This window comes from Saccopteryx bilineata, chromosome 1 (assembly GCF_036850765.1).
Source record: "Saccopteryx bilineata isolate mSacBil1 chromosome 1, mSacBil1_pri_phased_curated, whole genome shotgun sequence".
NCBI classification, from domain to species: Eukaryota; Metazoa; Chordata; class Mammalia; order Chiroptera; family Emballonuridae; genus Saccopteryx; species Saccopteryx bilineata.
This window is the reverse complement of record NC_089490.1, coordinates 370853338-370876869: the sequence shown is the minus strand read 5'-3', so window position 1 is coordinate 370876869 and position 23532 is coordinate 370853338. Positions and strand designations below refer to the sequence as shown.

General features: G+C 34.9%; 1 protein-coding gene and 1 non-coding gene across 3 annotated transcripts in view; both read right to left on the bottom strand.

Annotated features, from left to right (window-relative positions):
* Positions 1-23532, bottom strand: part of LUZP2 (leucine zipper protein 2) — a 498752-nt gene that overhangs the window by 354543 nt on the left and 120677 nt on the right. The window lies entirely within an intron of this gene.
* TRNAA-GGC (transfer RNA alanine (anticodon GGC)) lies at positions 15966-16041 on the bottom strand. Its single transcript has one exon. It is a non-coding gene; the product is annotated as a tRNA-Ala (tRNA).

Here is a 23532-nt window from a genome sequence, read left to right as displayed (position 1 = left end):
AAACAAATGTTCACCTTCCCCCTGACACGCTCAATTTGCGTTCAGCTGTGGCAACTTCACCCCATTTGTTAGTACAGTTACGCAAGCAACCAATAAGCTATCGGTGACAAACAGACACTTAAGCCACATATATTCTTTTATCTTCAATTTAAGAGGCTCTTGAAAAAATGAACATTAAAAAATATCTTCATTGTGGCCTGACCTGTGGTGGCGCAGTGGATAAAGCGTCGACCTGGGAATGCTGAGGTTGCCAGTTCGAAACCCTGGGCTTGCCTGGTCAAGGCACATATGGGAGTTGATGCTTCCAGCTCCTCCCCACCTTCTCTCTCTCTGTCTCTCTCTCCTCTCTCTCCCTCTCTGCCTCTCTCTCTCCCTTTCTCTCTCCTCTCTAAAATGAATAAATAAAATTAAAAAAAAAAATATCTTCAGCTTTCTATGTTTGACTAGGAGTTTCACTTCATTATATTATCATCATTGATTTACTTTTCTATCTCTGTCTCTGAAATATGAGATTTTTTTAAGACAAAGAACATTAGTATGTTTATTCCCAGCACTAAGTGCATACTAAGTACTATACTGAGTATTACTCATTTTAGTTAATAAATAGGTGACTACACTATGAATGAATACTGACCAGGCTATAAAATCTGAGATTTTGGCATTGAGATCAGTACTGGACTTATACTACTTGAGTAAGACTAGGATATCCATTTTACCTATATAGTTCTCTGTTTTCCTCTCCATAAATTAGAAATGATATTCAGTCTATCAATACTTTTAGAATTAAATACATTTGAAAGATGTTTATAAGATGAAATTAAACCATGAATATGAATAATAATAATAATAATAATATAATAAACATCTATTATATAAAGTATAAATAGTTATAAAGTGTCAGAAATTAATATTTGACAAATTTGTCTCTTCCTAAGCATAGAGCATTCACTTTGGTGAATGGAAGACAATATTCAACAATTAATTATTGAGTACTTAATAAGTATTAAGAAATATTCTCAGGCATCCCCAAACTATGGCCCACCCGTGGGCCACATGCAGCCCCCTGAGGCCATTTATGTGGCCCCCACTGCACTTCTAGAAGGGGCACCTCTTTCATTGGTGGTCAGTGAGAGGAGCACTGTATGTGACAGCCCTCCACTGGTCTGAGTGACAGTGAACTGGCTCCCTGTGTAAAAAGTTTGGGGACCCCTGTAAATGATGGAGGGGAAGCCATAACAAAAGAGATACACTTTCAGCTCACATATGTGTATCCTCTAGTGAAAGGATCCAAAGTAAGTCCTTTTTCTCTTTTCATTAAACAATACCCAGTTCCACTGTGTTTCTATATGAATCTGTGCCATGGCAAAACAAATGGCAAAAAAATCAAAATATACAAGTCATTTTTCTATTGGTAGTTAAGTTTATGACAGATCTTTTCTCAAGTAACCTTGACTTTACTCTTTTAAGCAGTATTGCCTTACGTAGATTTAAGTAACACTTTTGAAGTCTTTAATATATATTATCCCCTTTATCCAGTGGCACAGTGCCTCTGTGTAAAAGTCTTGACACTTTAGACAGACCTGAGTGGCACTTCTGTGTATTCTTATAGTACTATTCACTAATCCATCTATAGACTACATCCTCCTAATCTACTGACTGAGTTACTTGTATGTCTTGTCCAATAAATTTCAACTTCCTTAGAGTGGAAATTGTCCTCTCATGAGCTTTTTACATAGTGTCAGGGATAAATGCCTAAATAACTCATTATATTGAAGTTTAGCTTACGATAGTTTCTCTGCTGGATTCTTTAAAAATAATAGCTTGTTTAATTACCATTTTTAAGAGACAAGAGAATTGAGATTCACAGAAAGACCCTAACTTACTCAAGGTTAGTGATATAGCAACATTGCTTGGGTTTAAACTGGAGTCTGACTTTAAAGCTCTAGCTATCCCTGTAGTAATATCTCACTGCTTTGCAGAGACAGGTAAATGTGTTCTTTCCTTTACATCTTTATTATATGTGGCTTAAGTGTCTGTTTGTCACCGATAGCTTATTGGTTGCTTGCGTAACTGTACTAACAAATGGGGTGAAGTTGCCACAGCTGAACGCAAATTGAGCGTGTCAGGGGGAAGGTGAACATTTGTTTGCATTGGCAATCATCTGTTTTACATAAAAACTATGTCTTAACGTAATTTCTTTTAAGAATGCCTCCTAGAAAATACAGCACTGAAGAGGAGAGAAAAGGAGCTAAAGCTGCACAAAAACGGCTTTCTCAACAAAAAGAAACCACTGAGCAGAGAAAGACAAGGCTTGCTTCAGTCGCAGAGCAAATGCGTCTTTCTCGGCAAAATGAGACTGATGAGCATAGAGAAACAAGGCTTGCCTCAGATGCAAGACACAAAAGCCTGTCTCAACAAAATGAGTCCCTTGAAAAAAGGCAGGAGAGAAATGCAAAAAAAAAAAAAAAAAAAAAAAAAAAAATGACAGAGTAATGCTGACCCGAAATGCAAAAAGTATTAAAACAGTTTCAAATGGAGAAACTTTAATTTTTGAGCATTTCTCTGGTGACATGAATATTAAATGTAAACACTGTCAGTCCTTAAACTTCAAGTTAGAAACTAATTGATTTGACCGTGGCAAGAAAGGATTTTCTCAATGTTGCAAGTACGGAAACATTGTAGTTTCACTAATTGAGAATTATCCACCACTCTTGAATAAATTATTAACTAATCAGCATCCAAATAGCAAACAGTACATGGATAGCATTCGATCCATTAGTAGTTTGTTTGCTTTTGCGTCCATGGGAAATAAACCAATTGACTTGCCTGGACCAGAACTTTATTGCTTTCGACTTCATGGTCAAGTTTACCATCAAACTGGAACTTTGCATCCTTCTGACGGGAAAAGAAAGTTTGCTCAATTATATATACTTGATCCCTCAGAAGCAAGTTCGGCACGTTTAGAATGGAATAAAAGAGTTCCTGAGACCTTACTTAATGAAATGGGGGAATTATTTCAAGACATTAACCCATTTGCTACTGCATATAAAATGATGCATGAAGTTGAAAAAAAGTTGGCCTCTAACGCTATAGCAAGCAATGAGCCTGCAATCAGCATTGCCATGGTCATTGTCTGTGATTGTGCCGTTTCAATTGAGACGTAGACAATTTCCTGTAAAACTTGCCTTTGCTATGACCATCAATAAGGTGACCATCTCAGGGCCAAACGCTTAAGCGTGTTGGCATTTTTTTACCTGAGCCTGCATTTGGACACGGTCAACTTTATGTTGCCTGTTCAAGAGTTCGTGAAAGAACAGAGGTAAAATGAAAAATAATTGATGTTCCTCTGCAAGGCGAGCTTAAAAATGATGGAAAGATCTACACAAGAAATGTTGTGTACAAAGAGATCTTTGACATGTGAATTAACATTTTATTATTTAAATCACCTTTATTTATTGAGCTAGCGGTGGCTCTTAAGAAATGTACCGCCAGTGGTTTCCTTCATTGCACTCTACTTTAAGCAATTAAGCAAGTAGAAGGGGGAAACCCCGTGGGGCACTAAGCAAAGGGGTGTCCTCACCGCCTGCCCTGGAAATTCAGTTTGAATTAGCAGACACCTTTGCACAAATCATTTTAATTACAATTTATAATATCTAGAACAGCGATCATTTCGTATGACCGCCAGGCTTTCTAGTTTCTATATGAGGAAAACAAATTAGTCAGACATAAAAAAAACCCCAAAACACATTGCAGGCCAGAAAACAGATACAGTGGCAAGCATGCCACAGTAGCTCAGTAAATTTCATCTCTGGATAGAGATGTTAAAGCTGAGAGATGTGAGGCCAGAGGTAAAACGCAAGCCAAATTTGGAAGTTCAGCCCATTTCCTTTCCTTTCTTCATCAAGATCAAGGAAGTTTCAAGCTAATCAATATCAAACTTAACCTCCCATTCTTTGTCTTCAAAAAGAGTTAAGAGAAAATGAGCATCAAACTAGTTAAAGCACTTACCTTCCAGGTAAGGAGTTGCTTTAGCACTGGAGCAGAACCATGGAAGCCCTGCTTACACATGTGTTAACCTCTGGAGTGTCCTAAGCATCAGAGTTCCAGAGAAAAGGTCCAGGTGGACAGATTTTTTCCAACTGGTATAAACACTTCTTAATATTTAGCAACAACATGGCCACTTACTATGCAGTCGCTGAAAATCAGACCTGAATTTAAGTGAAACTTCTGGTAAGTCATGTCATGAAGTTGATTTTGCCTTGATCTAGTCTGTAATAATTTAATATTCCTGATCTCATTGTGAGTTTGTGTAGGTGTGTGAGGGTGTATGTGTGTGTATTTGTGTATGTGTTCTCCATAGATGTTAACTATAACTATCCATAGGTAGGTCAAATTATGTACTTTAAACAATGTACTTTACAAATTGTAAATAACTGCTCTGGAGTTTGGTGATTCTGATACCATATTCTGCACCATATTTGGAACCATGTCACCAACCTAAAATGGAAAACTCTTCAGAAACAATAACATACTTTAAGATTCTGACATTTCAAATATTTTTTAATTTAAAAAATTAAACTTAATGGGGTGATATTGATCAATTAGAGTACCTAGGTTTTAGGTAATGATTTGTATAGCATTTGAACTGTTGATTGTGTGTGTACTCATCACCCTAAGTCAAATCACTCTCTTTCACTGCATACCTGTCATTATTCAATTAATGCAAATGCATGGAGAGGTAGACAGTGTACATGTTTAATAACTTAAAAATTTTCTTTAAGTAAGTGTCTTCAGTTGCAATATTACTATTGAGTAAAAAGGGGCAAATATTATCATCATCATTTTAAATAAGTAAAAATTTTAAAGTAGAAAATTTAATACCTTATTGAAACTAAAAGAAGAGTCAATATTTCTGTACTTTAAAATGCACATCAACTTACTTTAACATAAAATTTTAGAATGAAAAACCTTTTACATATCGAATTAAAAAGCGGTTAAAATTCTCACTTTGATTTTTATGGAAAAAAGTTTGAAAATTATTATTTCTTAATGTTGATAAAGCACACAAGTGACAAAATAAAATTCCCATCCTAAATGCTTTTATTTCAGTTGACTGTTTTTTGTGAAATTACAGATAATTAGATTTTGGCTTTAGCCTCACTTACTGAAATGTGCCTATTTAATTAAGCCTGAAACTAGAATCTACAAAGCACTCTGGTATTAGAAAAAAATAATGTCAAGCCTTCCAAATAAGAGACAAAGAAGAGAAATAGAAACAATGTTTATTTTAGCAAATATAGCTCTAAAATACTCAAAGTATTTGTAGAAATTACTAATGATTTTAAAAAGTCCTAGCTATTTTTAGATGATTTTTTTTCTGAAATACGATAAAAGATTTCAACTTTTTACACATCTGATGAAACGTCAATAAGTACAAATAACTTTTTTTTTTCTTATGGGAAAATCATGCAAGTGCCTTTCATGTGTAGGGTACTAGACTAGGTGTTCTGAATGTGAGTAAATCCTGTTCTTATGCTGAAAGAAGACATTCAAAGGTGGAGTAAGATAGACTGACCAGTGAATCAGTGGCAAGTGCGATATTGCTGGTGAGCTTTTTGGTTTTCTTTTCATCTTATATATTTCAAACTTGAAACTGAAGAAACCCACAACTCAGAAAGTTGAAAAATACAGACAAAATAAAAGTTTTAACAAAAGCTTGTTCTCTGTAGCCAAAGGATGTGAAAGGGAACAACCTGTCCAGTCAAAAAATATAAGCAGAAATTTTCCTACTTCAGTCAAGCATAGCCGATAAATACCTGTGGTTCCTATTCCGACTCATGTCAGAAAGGGACTAGTGAGTAGCCTAACCTCCCGCGTCACTGCAAAGTCATGAAATAGCCCAATCCCTGCAACAGCGTGATGCCAGAGAGGACTTTCATCTCCAAGCAGTAGTGATAACCTCTCCCCAAAGTGTTATATAGACTTGTGGGTAGCTTGCAATACACCCAATGAGCAATACTGAAATGTTCTTTCCACTCCCACCTGCAGTTCTGTCACGTGTCGCCTAACAGAGAGTCAAGAGTTTCACTGCTGTCCTGAGTGGTATCCGTGCAGGCTGAATAGATAGTGAAAATTCCACCTGCCCAGTGGTAATGAGAGGTCTCCCTCTCCCATAGGGTGTCAGAGGAGGTCTAGTGGGGAACTGGTACTGCTATCACTACCTGACAGTAACAAAACATTGTGCTCTTACCTTGTCAGAGTGGTGTACCAGAAAGCCAGCTAAAGTACATGGTTTAAATAAGACCCAGAGTCTCATAATTTCTGAAATGTCTAGCTTTCAATTAAAAAACAAACAAACTTACAGCAAGGAGTATGAACATCTCAAAGTGATGAGAGACAGGATAAACCAACCCTGAGATAACAAAGTTGTTAAAATGATGAGACAATAATTTTAAGAAGTCATTATTTAAATGCCTCAAGAGTAATTGCAGGCCCTGGCCAGTTGGCTCAGTGGTAGAGCATCGGCCTGGCTTGTGGAAGTCCCAGGTTCAATTCCCAGCCAGGGCACACAGAAGAAGCACCCATCTGCTTCTCTATCCTTCCCTTCTCCTTTCTCTTTATCTCTCTCTTCTCCTCCTGCAGCTAAGGCTCCATTAGAGCAAAGTCGGCCAGCTACTGACGATGGCTTCATGGCCTCATGCTAAATGGCTCTGGTTGCAACTGAGTAATGGCCCAGATGGGCAGAGCATCACCCCCTTGGTGGCTTGCTGTGTGGATCCCCATCGGGCACATGCAGGAGGAGTTTGTATCTGTGCCTCCCTGCTTCTCACTTCAGAAAAAAAATAGAGAGTTATTGAAAATGCACTTGAAACAAATGAAGGTAGCCTCAGCGTAGAGCTAAGCAAAATGGTATTATAGAGAATAACAAAATGGAGTTTTAATAACTAAAAAATACAGTAATCTAAATAAAAATGCAATGGATGAGTTCAAATAAAGAATAAAAATCACAGAGGGGAAATAAATTAGCAAAGATAGAATGAAATAAATTGGCAAATACATATAACAGAGAAAACAGACTGAAGAAATATCAGAGCTTCATTAACCTTTGAAACTGCAACAAAACATCTACTTTCCTTGTCTGGACAATTGATACAATTACTAAACAGAAAAGCTGCAAGGATATAGGACAGCTCAATACCATCAACCAATAAGATATAATCAACATTTATGCAGCACTCTATTTAACTATAGCAAATACACATTCTTTTCAGGTAAACAGAAAACTTTATCAAGATATATCATATTGTCTGCCACAAAATAAATCTCAATGATTTTAAAAGTATAAAAATCATGCACAGTGTGTTCTCAGATTACAAGGGAATCAAACAAAACGAGTAAGAGAAAGATAATTGGTAAATATCTAAACACTTAGAACCTAAATAGCACATTTGTGAATAATAGGAATTAGACAAGCAAAATTTTAAAATGCATTGATTTGAATAAAAATAAAATTACTACATGTCAAAGCTAAGGCAGTGCAGGGAGGAAAACTTTGAGCACTAAATGCTTACATGTGAAAAAAGAAAATGTATCAAATGAATACATTCTTACTAAAAGAATCTAGAGAATGAACAGCAAATTAAACCCAAATGAAGAAGAAGGAAGAAAACAATAATGATAAGAATAGAACTAGTTAAATTTTAAAAATACAGAAAATCAGTGATATAAAACAGTGGTTCTCTAAAATTCTCTGTATAACTGACAAACTTCCAGCAAGACTGCAGAGGAGGGGAAAGGATAGCAATTACCAATACCAGACTGAAGTACAACATGTCAGAACAGACCCAACAAATATCAAAATGGAATACTACAAAGGACTCTACAAACACAAAGTACAAACTACCACACCTCATTTAGAATAAAATAGATCATTTGAAGAGCTTTACGGCAATTCAAGGTAACAGTTATTTATCATTTTAAAACTCAAAAAATAAATTGCCAGCCCAGGAGGTCTCATTGGGGAATTCTACCTAATCTTTAAAGAAGTATTAATAGTAATTCTATCTAAGTAAGGAAAACAAAAGCGAACGGTACACTTTTCCTTTCATTTTATAAATTCAGTATTACCTGGATTACAATAACCAAATATAATAATTCAAAAACATTCAAAAATGAAAAAAAAACCATAAGAAAACATAAATATCTCTCATATACATAGACCAAAAATATTTAACAAATCATTAAAAAATAGAACTCAACAATATATTAGAAGAATTACTATTATAAAGTGATGTTTATACCTCAAATGCAAGGCTGATTAAATATTGAAAATTAATTATTGCAATCTAACATACTAGCAGACTAAAGAAGAAACATCACATGATCATATTTATGCAGAAAAATTCTTCAGAGAACTAGTAATAGAAGAGAGTCTTCTCAACCTGGTAATAAATATCTATAAAAACCCTGTAATAGCCTGACCTGTGGTGGCGCAGTGGATAAAAGCGTCGACCTGGAAATGCTGAGGTCGCTGGTTCGAAACCCTGGGCTTGCCTGGTCAAGGCACATATGGGAGTTGATGCTTCCAGCTCCTCCCCCCCTTCTCTCTCTCTATCTCTCCTCTCTCTCTCCCTCTGTCTCTCCCTTTCCTCTCTAAAATGAATAAATAAATAAATAAAATTTAAAAAAAAACGCTTCATAGACTCTCAAAAAAAAAAAACCAAAATAAAACAACCCTGTAATATTATTACAATTAATGATAAAAGACTGAATCTTCTTTTTCCCTAAGATTGGAAAAAAAATATAAAGATATCTACTCTCACCACTTTTATTTAATATAGCACTGGATTTCCTAACCAGTGCAATAAGATAGGAAAAGGAAATTAAAACATATAGAAAGAAAGAAAGAAAAAAAACAAATTGTCTTTTTTTGCAGTTAATTTTTACATAAAAAAAATCCCAAGAAATCAGAAAACAAGAAAAGTCCTAGAACTAATTAGTAAATTCAACAGGTTAAAGTATAAAAGATAAATATATATTTATCTATCTATATATTTATATTTAAATAAAATATAAATATATATTTATATAAAATTATATTTATATAAATTATATTATATAAATTTATATAAATTTATATATTTATATATTTATATTTATATATTTATTATATATTTATATATTTATATAAATTTATATATTTATATATTATTATATTTATATATTTATATAAAATATAAATTTATATTTATATAAAATATAAATATAAAATATAAATATAAATATATATATATAAATTGTATTTATATGTGCCAGCAGTGAACACATTACACTAAAATTAAAAATTCAATGTCATTCACAAATGGGAAACAAAGAAATACTTAGATGCAAATCTAGCAAAGACTATAAAGGACTTTTATGCTCAAAGTTTTAAAATGCTGATGAAACATAATCCTAAAGAGACATTTTATCAAGTATATAAAGATGGTATTTAAACATATGAAAAAAAACTGTTCAAAGTCATTAATCATTAAGGAAATGCAAATGAACAGAATAATGATATACAATATAACTTGGAAAATAGAAGTGAAATAAAATTAAAATGAAATAAAAAGAATCATTTTGAAATGGAGTCAGAGCTGCTATCCCTGGGAGAAGGTCTTGCATGTCTTACTCCTAAACTTTTAGAATGTTTGAACTCAGTGTAATAACATTGTAGAGCATCAAGCCAACACTATCTTACAAACAACTCTTTGTAAAACTAACAAGAAAAACAGACATCTTGGTTATAAAGACTAAATATTAAAGACATTCTTTAGAATGAATGTCACAATGTATAGCCAATTAGCACCAGTAGGAATTTCTTTTTTTTATTCATGTTATTTATTATTTCCTTTTCCTTTCTCACAAAAAAGGAAGAAATGGAAAGGATGGAAGGAAGGATGGGAGGAAGGGAGGGAGGAAGCGAGGAAGGGAGGAAGGAAAGAAGAGAGAGAGAGAGACAGAAAGAGAGAAAGAAGAAAGAAAGGAAGGAAGGAAGGAAGGAAGGAAGGAAGGAAGGAAGGAAGGAAGGAAGGAAGGAAAAAGAGAAAAGGAAAGGAAAGAAAACCTTGCCTTTATATTTACATCAGTGCTTACCAAATTGTTATTTTGAAGATCTCAAATAAATGCTTGTTCCCTCTTACACTGGCTTTTTGTTTTAAGGTTAACAAACCACACAGTTATCAGAATGGCTAAAATAATTACCCATTATTATTACAATACAAAGGAAAGAATGCAGAGAAACTGCATCACTAAAGTACTATGGAGGTAAGGTAAAATTCTGCTGCTGCTCTGCAAAACTATTTGGCAGTCTGGCTACAAACTAAACATACTACTACCCTGCAACCCAGAAACTGCAGTCCTGGGCATCTATTCCAAAGAAGTGAAAAGATGTTCATACACTAACTCTTCACAAGTGTCCATAGCATCTGTATTGGTAATAACTCTTAATAAAGAAAATAAAATTCAGATATCATTCAAAAGATGACTATTCAAACAAATTGTGGTACATTGAGATTTCCAGAATAATAATAATAATAATAATAAAATGAAATAAACTATGAATTAAACAATAATTATGCTGAGTAGAAAAAAAATACCAAACTCCATAAAGTTTAGGTACGGTGTCATTTATTTATACATTATTCTCTAAATACCAACACTTTAGAGATAGAGAAGAACTTAGAAGATTTTCAGAAACTAAGGGGTGGAGTATGTGGGTGAAGTGAGTATGACTACAAAAGGGCAACACAAGAAATTATTGGGATAATGGAACATTTTGTATCTTGATATTCTATATGTCAAAATCCTGCTCGTAGTATTGTAGAATAGTTTTTTGAGATGTTATCATTGGAGAAATTAGGTAAAGTTAATGATATTCTTTTATTTACCTCTGCATGTACATCTACAATTATTTTAAAGTTAAAAAAACAACTTTTAATTAAGTAAATAAACCCATAAAATATATTTTTAAATCTACAATAAAAATTTAAAGATCTTAGTGATAAGCTTTAAACTTTAACTATTGAACCTGAAAGAGGACTTGAAGATTGATTTATTAATTTAATTTACATTCAACACATAATTTTGGGGTGTTATTATTGTATGCTAAGCACTGTTCTGTTTTCTTGAAATAGAAACACACACAAGACAGATAAAGTCAGTGATGCCAAGAAGTTACACTGAAATTGGGAAGATAATCTATAAAGAAATAATCAAATCAACAAAATGATTTTAAGTGATAATGAATACAAGAATAAAGAAATAAAAATAGGGTGCTGGTGTGACAGTAATGTGTAGAGACAATCAAGTGAGGTGACTTTTAGGCGAGTCATCAACTAACATTTCTCTGAAAACACAAAGGAGTAAATGAAAGAGTTTTTCCAGGAAAGAAAAAATGCAGCAGGAAGTCCTTTACTAGTAGCAGTTTTTCTGTATTTAAAGAATACAGAGATCGAGTAACTAGAGTATAAAGAGTAAAGAAAAAATTGGCAGATAACATCTGAGAGATAGATAAGCCACAGTTAATTCATGTGAAACCTTATTTTCAATACTAAGAAACTTTTGTTTTATTACTAGTGATGATGAAAAGCAGTTGTTATAGGAGGAAATAAAATAATATGCTTTGAATATTCCAAAATGTGTAATAGATTATAGGTGGGCCAAGAGTGGGAAGTATAAAGATCTGTTAAAATATATAATATTACAGAAGCCCAAGAAAGAGATGATGATAGTTTGGATTATGGTGGTAGAGATAGTGGGGATGAAAAGAAGCTGATCAAAGGTATGTTTTCTAGCCTGACCAGGTGGTGGAGCAGTGGATAGACACAGAGGACCCAGGGTCAATACCCCAAGGTTGCCAACTTGAGCACCGGCTCATCTGGTTTGAGCACAGCTCACCAGTTTGAACCCAAGGTCGCTGGCTTGAGCAAGGGGTCACTTGGTCTGCTGTAGCCCCCCACCCAAGGCACATATGAGAAAGCAATCAATGAACAACTAAGATGCCGCAAGGAAGAATTGGTATTGGTGCTTCCCATCTCTCTCCCTTCCTGTCTGTCACTATCTGTCCCACTCTTTGTCTCTGTCAGAAAAAAAATAAAAATAAAAAATAAAAAATAAATAAAAAGGTACATTTTCTAGAATAGAGAGGTCTTACAGATTTTGAATAGACTGGGGGGAGAAAAAGGAATCAAGGATAATCCTTTGATTTTTATTTAGATAACTATATAATCTAGTTATTTTTAAATAAATTAGTTTTCAAGGATAAAGTTGATTTATTCATTTAGGCCCATATGACAAGCGATATGTTATTGAACAATGGAGTTTAATATAGTAATGGAATCAGGTGGAGAGCAACATGTAAGATAGAAGTAAGAACATATAAAGAGAGAATATTTTCATTGCATTTTTAAGATGTATAAAGGTGGCATTTTTTGGAAAAAAAAGCATACAGTATTTGGAAGTCTCTCCAAACACTACGAAAACAAAGGCCAGAGCAAAGAATTGTGAAAGAGCTATTGACTGAGTCATAATTAGAAATGTCTTTTAAATGATAGTCTTGAGGTCTTCATCATCATTCTCTATGTGATTTCTCTTCTTTCCTTTTTTTTCTAATTAATTTTTTAAAACACTCTATTGTTTTCTCCTTAAGTCAGAAATATTCATTGTTCATATTATCTATATTTGAATTTATTTTCCAAAGTAATGTAGATTCAGCTAATTCTAGACTTTCATTGCTTCCTCTCCCACGTGCATTTCAAATTCAACATGTGCAGGTTTGATTTCTTCCAGAAGAATGTGAACTGGAACTCATTAAAAACCAAATGTTCTGCCTTCTAAGTTTGAATAATTTAAAAAAGGTAAATGTGGTGAGCTTTTAAATGTAACTACACACATTTATTCTGTCATGTCTTTTTGCTTTATGGTTTTAAAGTTACCCACTTAGTAGTCTTTAATATAGAACACAGATAGAAAGAAAGAATGTGTGTGTATGTTTGTGTGTGTGTGTGTGTTTGAAATTCTTTCCTGGCCAATTTTGAAACCATCATCTCTATGTCACACTAAAATAAATCTTTTCATTTGTTCTCAAAATTCAAAGGTCAGGGAAACACTTCTGACAATAGAATTGTGATCCAAGTAGCTGCTGCAGTGTTGGGAAGAGAGAGAGATGACTGATGAAGGTCTCTTCTGTTAATATTCGCGATGTAGTCCTGGCGTAGAAATGGCAAACACTGGTTTCTGTGAATTCATTGAAAATATGTTTCAACTGTTTGCCAAATGTTACATTTAACGAATATTAGCATGATTGTTTCCTTAATATAGCAGAAGCAAAGATCAAGTTACAGAATTTAAAAAGTGGATAGGTTTCTACTGGAGAATGGGACAGATGTACCTCACTCAAGAAAATGAATAAGTCCAAGTCTATCCTTAAAAGAAAATACCATTGTCAGGCATAAAACATATATTTTGCTCACTTTGTTAAAGATGGTGCTGCCCATGTGGATGGGTGTCGCCTAGGTGATAATATTAATTGCTTTCTTGTTTAAGAAGGGATGTGGTTATGCTAATGTGTGTTGGGGGAGAACTTTCACACCAAAAGGTTTTAAAAGGTAGAGCTAAGAGGCCATTTGGGAGAGTGGCCACTTTCTTGTAGGGATGAGGATCCCAGGTTGGAGCAGGGCAGGGAAGCCACGTGGAGAAGGCAGCCAAAATGGTGGAATGGGGGAAGGAGAAGCCAGTTCAGGGAAGAGAAAGAGATGGGGAACAGAAGTGAATAAGACTGGTGAGGTGGAAGCCTTTGATTCTAGGAATACTTTGATGAGTCAGTAGCTTTGTGAGCGTTGAATGAGTGGTTTTTGGAGCCCAGTGTATTTGTTTTTACTCACTTGCCCAATGCGAATCTAAAATAAAGGAAAATGGCCCACCAGTTTTCGGCTCTGTTGAGTCCTTCCTGTCTGTCCGAATCCAATGCAAACCTGCGTTGGCCAGGTGGCTTTGATGGCAGCACAGTTACTGGCCATACAGCCATAAAACGTGCATGATAGTATGCTTTTACAGAAGAAATTAAATGTAAATAATTATGTAAAGAAAAATGAATTAGATGATGAAAGAAATTCTTACTCAACTGAAATATTTCAATTCAAAAGAAAAGACATAATTTAAATATCTACATATGTATTGATGTATTGCTAACCATCAGTTCTCTTTGAAAGGAGAATGAAGCTAGCGAGCTAGCTCCCTATGCAATACTGTAGCAGTGTGTGAACAAAGTTTTGATGTAAACTAAACTCTACTTTCAAAGATGATACTAGTACTAATAGATTATCTTCAATGCAAATATTATCACAATAGAAACTAAAAATAAATCCTATTTAATAAAAATATAACATGGCAAAATAATCTCTACTTACAAAGAGTATAGATTTCTAAAGTCACAGTGATTTTATTTTTAGATAAAAAAAAAACTTTAGGCAGTGCTACAATTTTTTTCTTATACCACAAATATTTTAAATTCAATCTGTTCAAAAACAAATAATTAAATTCTATCAAACTTGTTTCTTTGCTGCATTTTCTATCTCTGATAAAAACCCCATTCCTCCTCCATCAATTTGTCCAAGTGTGAAATTATAATCAACATTTCTTTCTTTCTTTCTTTCTTTCTTTCTTTCTTTCTTTCTTTCTTTCTTTCTTTCTTCTTTCTTTCTTTCTTTCTTTTTCTTTCTTTTTTTCCTTTCTTTCTTTTTTTCTTTATCTCTTTCTTTTTCTTTCTTTCTCTCTTTCTCTTTCTTTTTCTTTCTTTCCTTTCTTTCCTTCCTTCCTTTCCCTCCCTCCCTCCTCCCTCCCTCCCTCCCTTCCTTCCTTCCCTTTTTCTCTTTCTTTCTTTCTTTCTTTCTTTCTTCTTTCTTTCTTTTTCATCTAAACTTTTGCCATTCAAATGATTACATTTATCATTTCCATGCTAAATTTAATTACTTTTAAATTCATTATTTCTATCACTGAAACTATTCTCTGTTTTAATTTTTATCTTTCTTGACTTAGAATTTCACATTTTTCTCTTCATTGGTATTTGTTGATCTCATTTTCTACTACATAACCTTTTGAAAAAAAACACAAAAAATCTTAACATTTTTTTCTTTTTTTTTTTAGCTATATATAGACAGACAGGGTCAGATAGACAGGAAGGGGAGAGATGAGAAGCATTAACTCATAGTTGCAACACTTCAGTTGTTCATTAATTGCTTTTGCATATGAGTCTTGACTCAGAAACTACAACAGAGCCAGTGACCTCTTGCTCAAATCAGCCACCTTAGGCTGTAAGCCAGTAATGTTTGGCCTCAAGCCAGCAACCATGGGGTTATGTGTATGATCCCATGCTAAGGCCGGTGACCTTCGCTCTAGCTGGTGAGCCTGCCCTCACGCCAGATGAACTCACGCTGAAGCCAGTGACCTTGGGGTTTTAAACCTGGGTCCTCAGCATCCCAGGTCAATGCTCTATTCACTGAACCACCACCTGGACAGGCTTACCATAATTCTTCAGGAAATCATCAGTGACACATTTTTCTCATACTTTTATTTCTTTTTTTTTAAGTATATATTTATTTATTTGTTTGTTTATTTTGTATTTTTCTGAAGCTGGAAACGGGGAGACACAGTCAGACAGACTCCCGCATGCGCCCAACCGGGATCCACCCAGCACGCCCACCAGGGGCGACGCTCTGCCCACCAGGGGGCGATGCTCTGCCCCTCCGGGGCGTCGCTCTGCCGCGCCCAGAGCCACTCTAGCGCCTGGGGCAGAGGCCAAGGAGCCATCCCCAGCGCCTGGGCCATCTTTGCTCCAATGGAGCCTCAGCTGCAGGAGGGGAAGAGAGAGACATAGAGGAAGGAGAGGGGGAGGGGTGGAGAAGCAGATGTGCGCTTCTCCTGTGTGCCCTGGCCGGGAATCGAACCCAGGACTTCTGCACGCCAGGCAGACGCTCTACCACTGAGCCAACCAGCCAGGGCTCATACTTTTATTTCTTAATTATTCAATGAGAGGAAGGGAGGCAGAGATAGACTCCTCCATGCACCCTGACTGGAATTCACCAGGCAAGCCCATTAGGAGGTGATGTTCTTCCTATCTGGAGTGTTGCTCCATTGCTCAACAACCTAGCTCTCCTTAGCAACTGAGGCGGAGGCCATAGAGCCATCCTCAGCACCAGGGGCCAAATTGCTCCAATTGTGCCATAGCTGTGTGAGGAGAAGAGAGAGAGAGAGAAAGAGAGAGAGAGAGAGAGAGAGAGAGAGAGAGAGAGAAGTGAGAGGGGTGGAGGAGATGGTGTTTCTTCTGGGTGCCCTGATCGGGAATCAAACCTGGGACATCCATACACTGGGCCAATGCTCTAACACTGAGACATTTTTTGAAGTTCAAATTTCTTGCCATCATAAGACCCAGATTTAGTTTTATATTCCTTATCTCTTATGATTATTTTAATAATACAACCACCTGGAAGAATTTGCCACTTCCCAGATATACCATGCTCCTCTGAGAGTCAGACATACAATAACAACTATGTCTTTGTGCATTTACTTCTCATTTGTAAAATGGTAATGAATGTGACAGCTACATCTTGACTTGTTGTGAAGATTAGAAGTAAATTCATATAGAGCTCCTGGTAATAAACATAACATATATTGAGTGTCAATAAATACTAGATATGATGATGATGAATAATCATGATGAAGAATAACACATTTATACTTTTGTAGGTGTCATTTGTATTTTCCAGTAACAGTCTCCATTTCTAGTATAGTTCTCTACCTGGCAAACTCTGATTCAATGTTTCTTTAACACAATCTAAAACACATTGCCTAAGCACACCCATCAGTATTATAGCACCCATCACATTGCAACATTAATGGTTTTATTTTTTTTAGTGAACAAAAATTTACATATTATATATCTGTATGTATTCATATATACTTGAGATAAAATAGTAATTATCTTACTGGATATTATAAAGAGTAAATGGGTTAGATATGTAAATTACATTGAATAGTGGACTCTCAAGAATTATTTTTTTATTATATTTCCTCTTCACTTATGAGTTCTATAAGGGTGAAGATGACATTATCATATCCCTAGTAGCCAGTACTACCTTGGCATATAGTAAGGATTGAGATTTTTTTGAATAAATAATCCAAGTGTTTTAATTTTATAAAATTTAAAAATATAAGACAAATGAAAATCACATATATTTTATTTCATATAGGTAAAGATTGTGTCAAATAAGGAATATTGTAAAAATTTAATTATCACATAATATATCCACATTAGGGGGAAAAAGGGTCACTATTCGTAAATCCCAATAATTTTATCAAAAGTTACTTTACTATGCAGGTTTTTTACCTACCCTAAAATTAAAAATTTAGTGAAAGCTATGCATATAGGAAAAAGGTTAAGCACCTAATGAAACTAACTCATAGAACATAATTAGTATCCTTGGATCACGTGAAATTTATGTTCCTAAATATCCTTTTGAACCATCATAAACAAATGTCTCCCTGTAGGGAAAAGATGTCCTAGATAAACTGATTCAATTTACTCATTCAGCAAATGTTTACTTTTTACTTATTCACAGATGTTATCTTATCACAGTGTCTTCATATATAACAAATTATGACCAAGTAGACGGGAGATTTGAAATGTTATTTTATTTTGGATTAACATCAAAGAGGTTCTTTTCTAAAGTCAACATTCTTAAGTAGAAAAGAGATAAGAAATTTCTCTTCTACAATACACTCATTTATGTGTTTTTTATACAACATTTATAAACTACAAATATACATAATTCTTCCCCACAGGACTTATAAGACTATTGGGGAGACAGAGTATAAACAAACAATCACAATGAATATATGATTATAAATTATAGTAGAGATATGAAGAAGTACAGAGTGAAATGAGAGAATACAAAAGTCTGAACTAACGTAGAGCTGTGCTTTTGGAAAGGCCTCTTTAAGATTTTATATTTAATTACAATCCTCAGTTCTAGTGAATTAAATAATAAAGATTATACTAAAGACATGGGCCCAGAATTGGGGAGAATGCAGAGACTAGAGAAGATTAATATGGCTGGCTCTGAGTGAATGCAGACAGGGCTGTAGGAGTTAAGGATCCAAAAAAAATTAGTGATTAGTTCATGAAGGAAGTTAGAGTCCACTGTAGGGAAACCATCACTTCCTACAAGTGTGCTTGAAGTCAATGGGAAGATTAAAGGGGAAAGTGATTTGTTTACATATCTCACTCTCCCACTCAGCAGTGAGCTCTTGAGATGATAGAATATGTCCTCTTCATTCAATAGAAGTATATCTTATTGTTTAAAAAAAATTGCAGTCACACAGAATCGATTTCAAGTCCTAGATGTGATCATTTATGAGCTATGTGACTTTGAATAAGGATCTTGGAATCCTTCTATGTAAAACGGGAATATAAATATGCCTACCTCACTTATATGCATGAAGATCAAAGAAGACAATGAAATAGTAGGCACTCTTTAAATATTCACTATTATTGTAAATATTAAATCTCCATCACGTAGCAGATTGGCCCATGACTACTGTTCTATAAATGGTTACAGAATTGGGCTGAATTTAATCTGTAGTAAGCAGAAGCTACAGAATATTTAGGAAAGTGGGATATTTTACTCCAGAATAGCTCTTATTTTCAAGATTTTTAAAGATAGAGACTGATAAAACAAGATTTTTTGAAAGCATAAGTGAGGATGTGTCTACATGCTATGTGCTCATTTTCCAGTCCATAATTCCTTACATGCTTCTGTCTTCCTTTTATCACATTTGCTTCCTTGTTTTATAATTTTCCAGTTCTATTCATCAAAATTCAGAATCTTCACCAGAAAGCTATGCAGTCAGCATTCTAAGATGCCCTAAAATTCCTGAAAATGAATCTTTTAAGCACCTCAAGTTGCTACTGGTATAACAAATTCTTGATGACTTCTCACTGGCCTTAGAGCAGCAGACCAGGACTAAAATTGAAGTTGAAGCTCCCCAAGGACTAGAAGCTAAACAATACTTCTCTGGATAACATGTCACTTTGTGCAGAAGCACAACATTCAATCAGCACAAGTCACACTTTGCTGTCTTGTAATGGCTCAACTTGAATTTCCCATGTGTCAGCTTCCCAGTAACAGATGGCGATGCTGCAGAGAGTTTTTCTACATAGACCAATGGTCCCTATTCAGTGAAAAACCCCATCACTCAAGTTAGCCAAGCTGAATTCTCAGTGCAGAAGAAGAATGTGAGTCCATCTTAAGAATGCAGACACTAGACTGGATAGGTGACAACCAGCTGCATCAACTTTAATGATCTCAGGAGTTCTGTCTGTCTTTGATGTAGTATACAGATTACTCTGTGGATATTGTCTTTGTGGGAAGGAGGTAATGAGCCAGGATAGTAAGAAACTAAGAATTTTGGGGGGCAATTGGAACAGAGAAACTGAGGCAAAAATAATTAAACAAGTCCCAACCATTTGACCAATTTACAGACAGTTAGGGGATCACAAGACCTTATATTCTCTAAGGGCATCTGAGAACAAATGATCTATATCTATCTATATCCTCTCATATCAGACAGTAAATAGCTTAAATTACCCTGGTTAGGGAGATAGAGGACAAAGACTAAGTTAATGCTATAGGTGCCAACCAAACGCAAGGACACAGACTAAGTCAGAGGAACAAATAACAAAAACCCAATTAAGCCTGACAGACCTAAGATAAAAGTAAAGCAGTGAAGCTGGCCATAGAATAATCCCAAACTCCCCTATATGCTCAATTTGATGCATCAGTGTATTAAAAACATACCTAGAAAGCTACTGAGTGTTCTGCTGGGTTCACTCCCTAAGATTCCCACCCATAAACAACTCTCAAAACAAAGACATAGTTTAGGCTCGGTCCAGAGAGCACACCCCTGCCCCTTCTCAGGCATAAAACTTTTACTTCCTGTCTTCTGAACTATAAGGGTCCCTATGAGACTTTCAAACAGGGGAGTAACAAGCAGAAGCAATGCATCGTGGGTTTACCCTCCAAACCTATTTTTAAAGTTGCCTTTTCTCTGACATTCCAGTGAACTAAAAGCAGCCCTGCCTTGGCTCACTTTTTTCATATAATATCTCTAGACGGCCAAAGCACAGCACTGCCTCTCTCCTATTGCTTCTTCTACCCCAAGTCCTTCCTTTGTTTCACTGTACCCAGATTTAATAAACACAATCTCAAAATCATCTGGACTCACATTGTGAAATCTTTCCTGCACAAAGTCAAGAACCCACACACTCCAGGCCGGCCTGAGGCAGAGCCGCTCCAGGTCCACTCTTTGTCCAGTAACAGTAAGACTTTCCTTAACATATACCTGATGCTCAGCAGAAATGTTATTGCACAAAACCCAGACCTGAGTGCAGAGAATTAAGTGGCTACCACTTCCTGTGGTCTGGAAGTCTCCCCACAATTTCAGTTTTCTAAATGCATTGCTTCATCCTCCTCTCACTAATAAAACTTCCTTTTATTTTTATTTATAGAAAGTAATTTTTAAAGTATCACAAAATAAGTTATCTATCAGTTTTATGAGAACAAGTGTCACAAAGGTGCTAAAACAGTACTATGGTCGATAAGAAATAAACAAAAATGCCTATTATGTGGTCATGTTGGTGTAAGTTGTCTTCACTCATATTGTTTGCTTTTATAGTTGCTCTTAAGTTCTGCATATTTTCAGCCTTTGATGTCCTCCAACCCATTAATCTTTGATTCCTGTTTCCAACCCTCACAATCCTTTCTATTTGAAAGCACCATTTATCACTGTGTGTTTAACCACCTAGGATATGAGTTATGTTTACTCTGGTTCACCTCACTCTAGGCAGTTTCTGTTAGACCCATTTTACCTTCCTATCTCCATGTTCTGATATATTTTTGGATTTCCCTCCAGGAATGGGAGATGAATTTTGGAAAGTGAGAGATGAAGGGATAACAAGTTTGGGGACATCCGTTCAGGCCAACCAGGGAATAAAATCAGATTAGAGAGCCAAGTACTTTTGCTTCAGAGTTGTCATGTATATGGTTCCTTGGAATCCTCCCAACAATTTCAAAGTATGTGTATAGCTTATTTTACAAAGGACAATGTTACAAATAACATTAAGAGGAGCTCAAATGACTTGTCATCTTTTACACAAATAACAGATAGCTGAGATTACATTGAAATGCAGACATTATTTCTTATGCTGATTTTAATCTAGATATTACAGAAGTACAATGAAATGCAAATCGGTCTTTATCACAATAAATACACAGTTTCCCAGAATTTCAAAAATACATCTCTAATAGTTAAACAATTAAAACATATTTACATACAATCTGTATTTTCCATATATACACACAGATGCACACAAACACATCACATGCACACAGAGTATAGTGATTATATATTTACCTTAAATATGTGTCAGGCATTACAGTGAAGAAAAATCATAACCGGAACACCTTTGAAGATTTAGTTCAATCTCTCTTTTTGTGGGAAGTAAATGAGTCTCAGAGAACTTAAGTAATTTTCTAAGTTTATTCAACTAATTAAGAGTCCTAAATGACTTTAAGCCAGAAATTTGGAACTCAATTTCTCTTTCAAACAAACAGAATATCATTAGTTTATTTGAGTTTTACGATAATCTCACACATTATTTCAGCAAGACAACAGCAACATTTTACACACAGGAAAAAAGGCCAAAGATGAGAATAGATAATTTTGTCCTTGCCACTGTCTGTAGGATTCATGACTAGACAATACCAAGGATAGGATTGACCCTAAATTCTCTGTCTACTTACCTCACATTTTTTCTCTACTACACCATACCGGCACATGACACTGTTCATCCATCAATGAGGAGAAAAACTATTGTTTTAAATGTTTAGAACAGAAAACAAAATTAATTAAAAAATAGAATGTTGTATTTCTTAAGAACTAACTACAACTCTTCTGATTGAAATAAACCAAAAACCCCTTGATATTGGGCAACCTAATTTAAAAGGTAATGTTAGTTTTAGGACATTTAATTGTTTCTTTATTTTTTTTTACTTTAAACTTTGGTAAAGTATAAAAGTAAATTATTGACTCACCACATAGCAGCCCCTCTAATTAAATAAGAGAATTATGGGTCTTCATGCCTGTTGATAGATAACCATCCAAGTGGTTTTGTTATGCAATGTACTTATGTTACATATTCCCACTGACATCTAAAGCAAGATATCATCTAAAAAAAGTGGGATGTATCACATATGACTGAACTAGCAATATCTCAAAATAAAGCACAGTGTTTATTCTCAAGGTCCTGACTGTATCAGAGAAGATAATTGACAGATTAATGAATCTTCACTGAGGTCATGGTAGAGTTACTGTAACACTTATACAGCAGGCAAGATCCTGACCTTGTAATTGAAGAATCCAAGGAGGGAATTGGCTTTAAGCAGCAACAGTGTTTCATGAAAAGATCAAGTGTTATTTTATCAGGGCTCAATTTAAGAATATATCAATGTGTGCCTAAAATACAACTCTAATCAAGGGTGTCAAACGGGAAGAAAAACAGGATAAACACAACACCTCCCAGATTTCAAGCTTCCTCTTAGGCATCAAAGGAATTATTTTATTCAAAACTTAGAATATGAGTGGGAGAAATGTGTCATTATTTATTGTTTGCAGAAGCAGCTAATAAAGGGTAAGTAAATTACCCAAGTAGCAGTATCTACAGCGGGTTTAAGCTGGAGGTGGAATAAAGTTCTACCTGACTTCAAATCCCATATATTATAGCTTCTAAAAATCAATCATGTGGGTCCCAGAAGCTTCTGAAAAGGTAAACTCAAGCCGAGAAATGCCACAGTCTTTTATTTTCTGTCTGACATAACCTTTACTGCTTTCTTTCCTTTTGCTTCTTGACTGGGTCAAAGACAGTTCTTAGGAAAGAATATGTCAGAGTTAGGAACATACTAGAGCTTTTCATTTGATATAGAAGGCAAGTGACAAACATACTCAAGGTATTTTCATAAGGCTGGTTAGATATATAGGATAATAAAGAATTCAGGTAAATATTCCCACTTCCAAACACACACACACACAGACTCTCTCTCTCTCTCTCTCTCTCTCTCTCCTGCAGAAAGCAAATGTTAAAAACCATGTCTGAATTTCTACTAAAACCTATGCTTTCCAGTGGGTTAGGACATTGATAGTTATTGTGTATTTGCAAAAACCTCCCTAAATGAGTCACTTAGTATTTGTTCAAACATTAGATTTTTAGTTTTAATAACTACAAATCTGCTTCCATATGCCAAAAAAAATCAATATTCAGGAGACTAAAAAGCAGACTCTGCCGAAATACAAAATGCCTTAAGTGAAAGCTTTTTCTAATACCTCAGCATGGTACTTACCTGAACACACAAGAGATGCATTTTAATAATAAATATATCA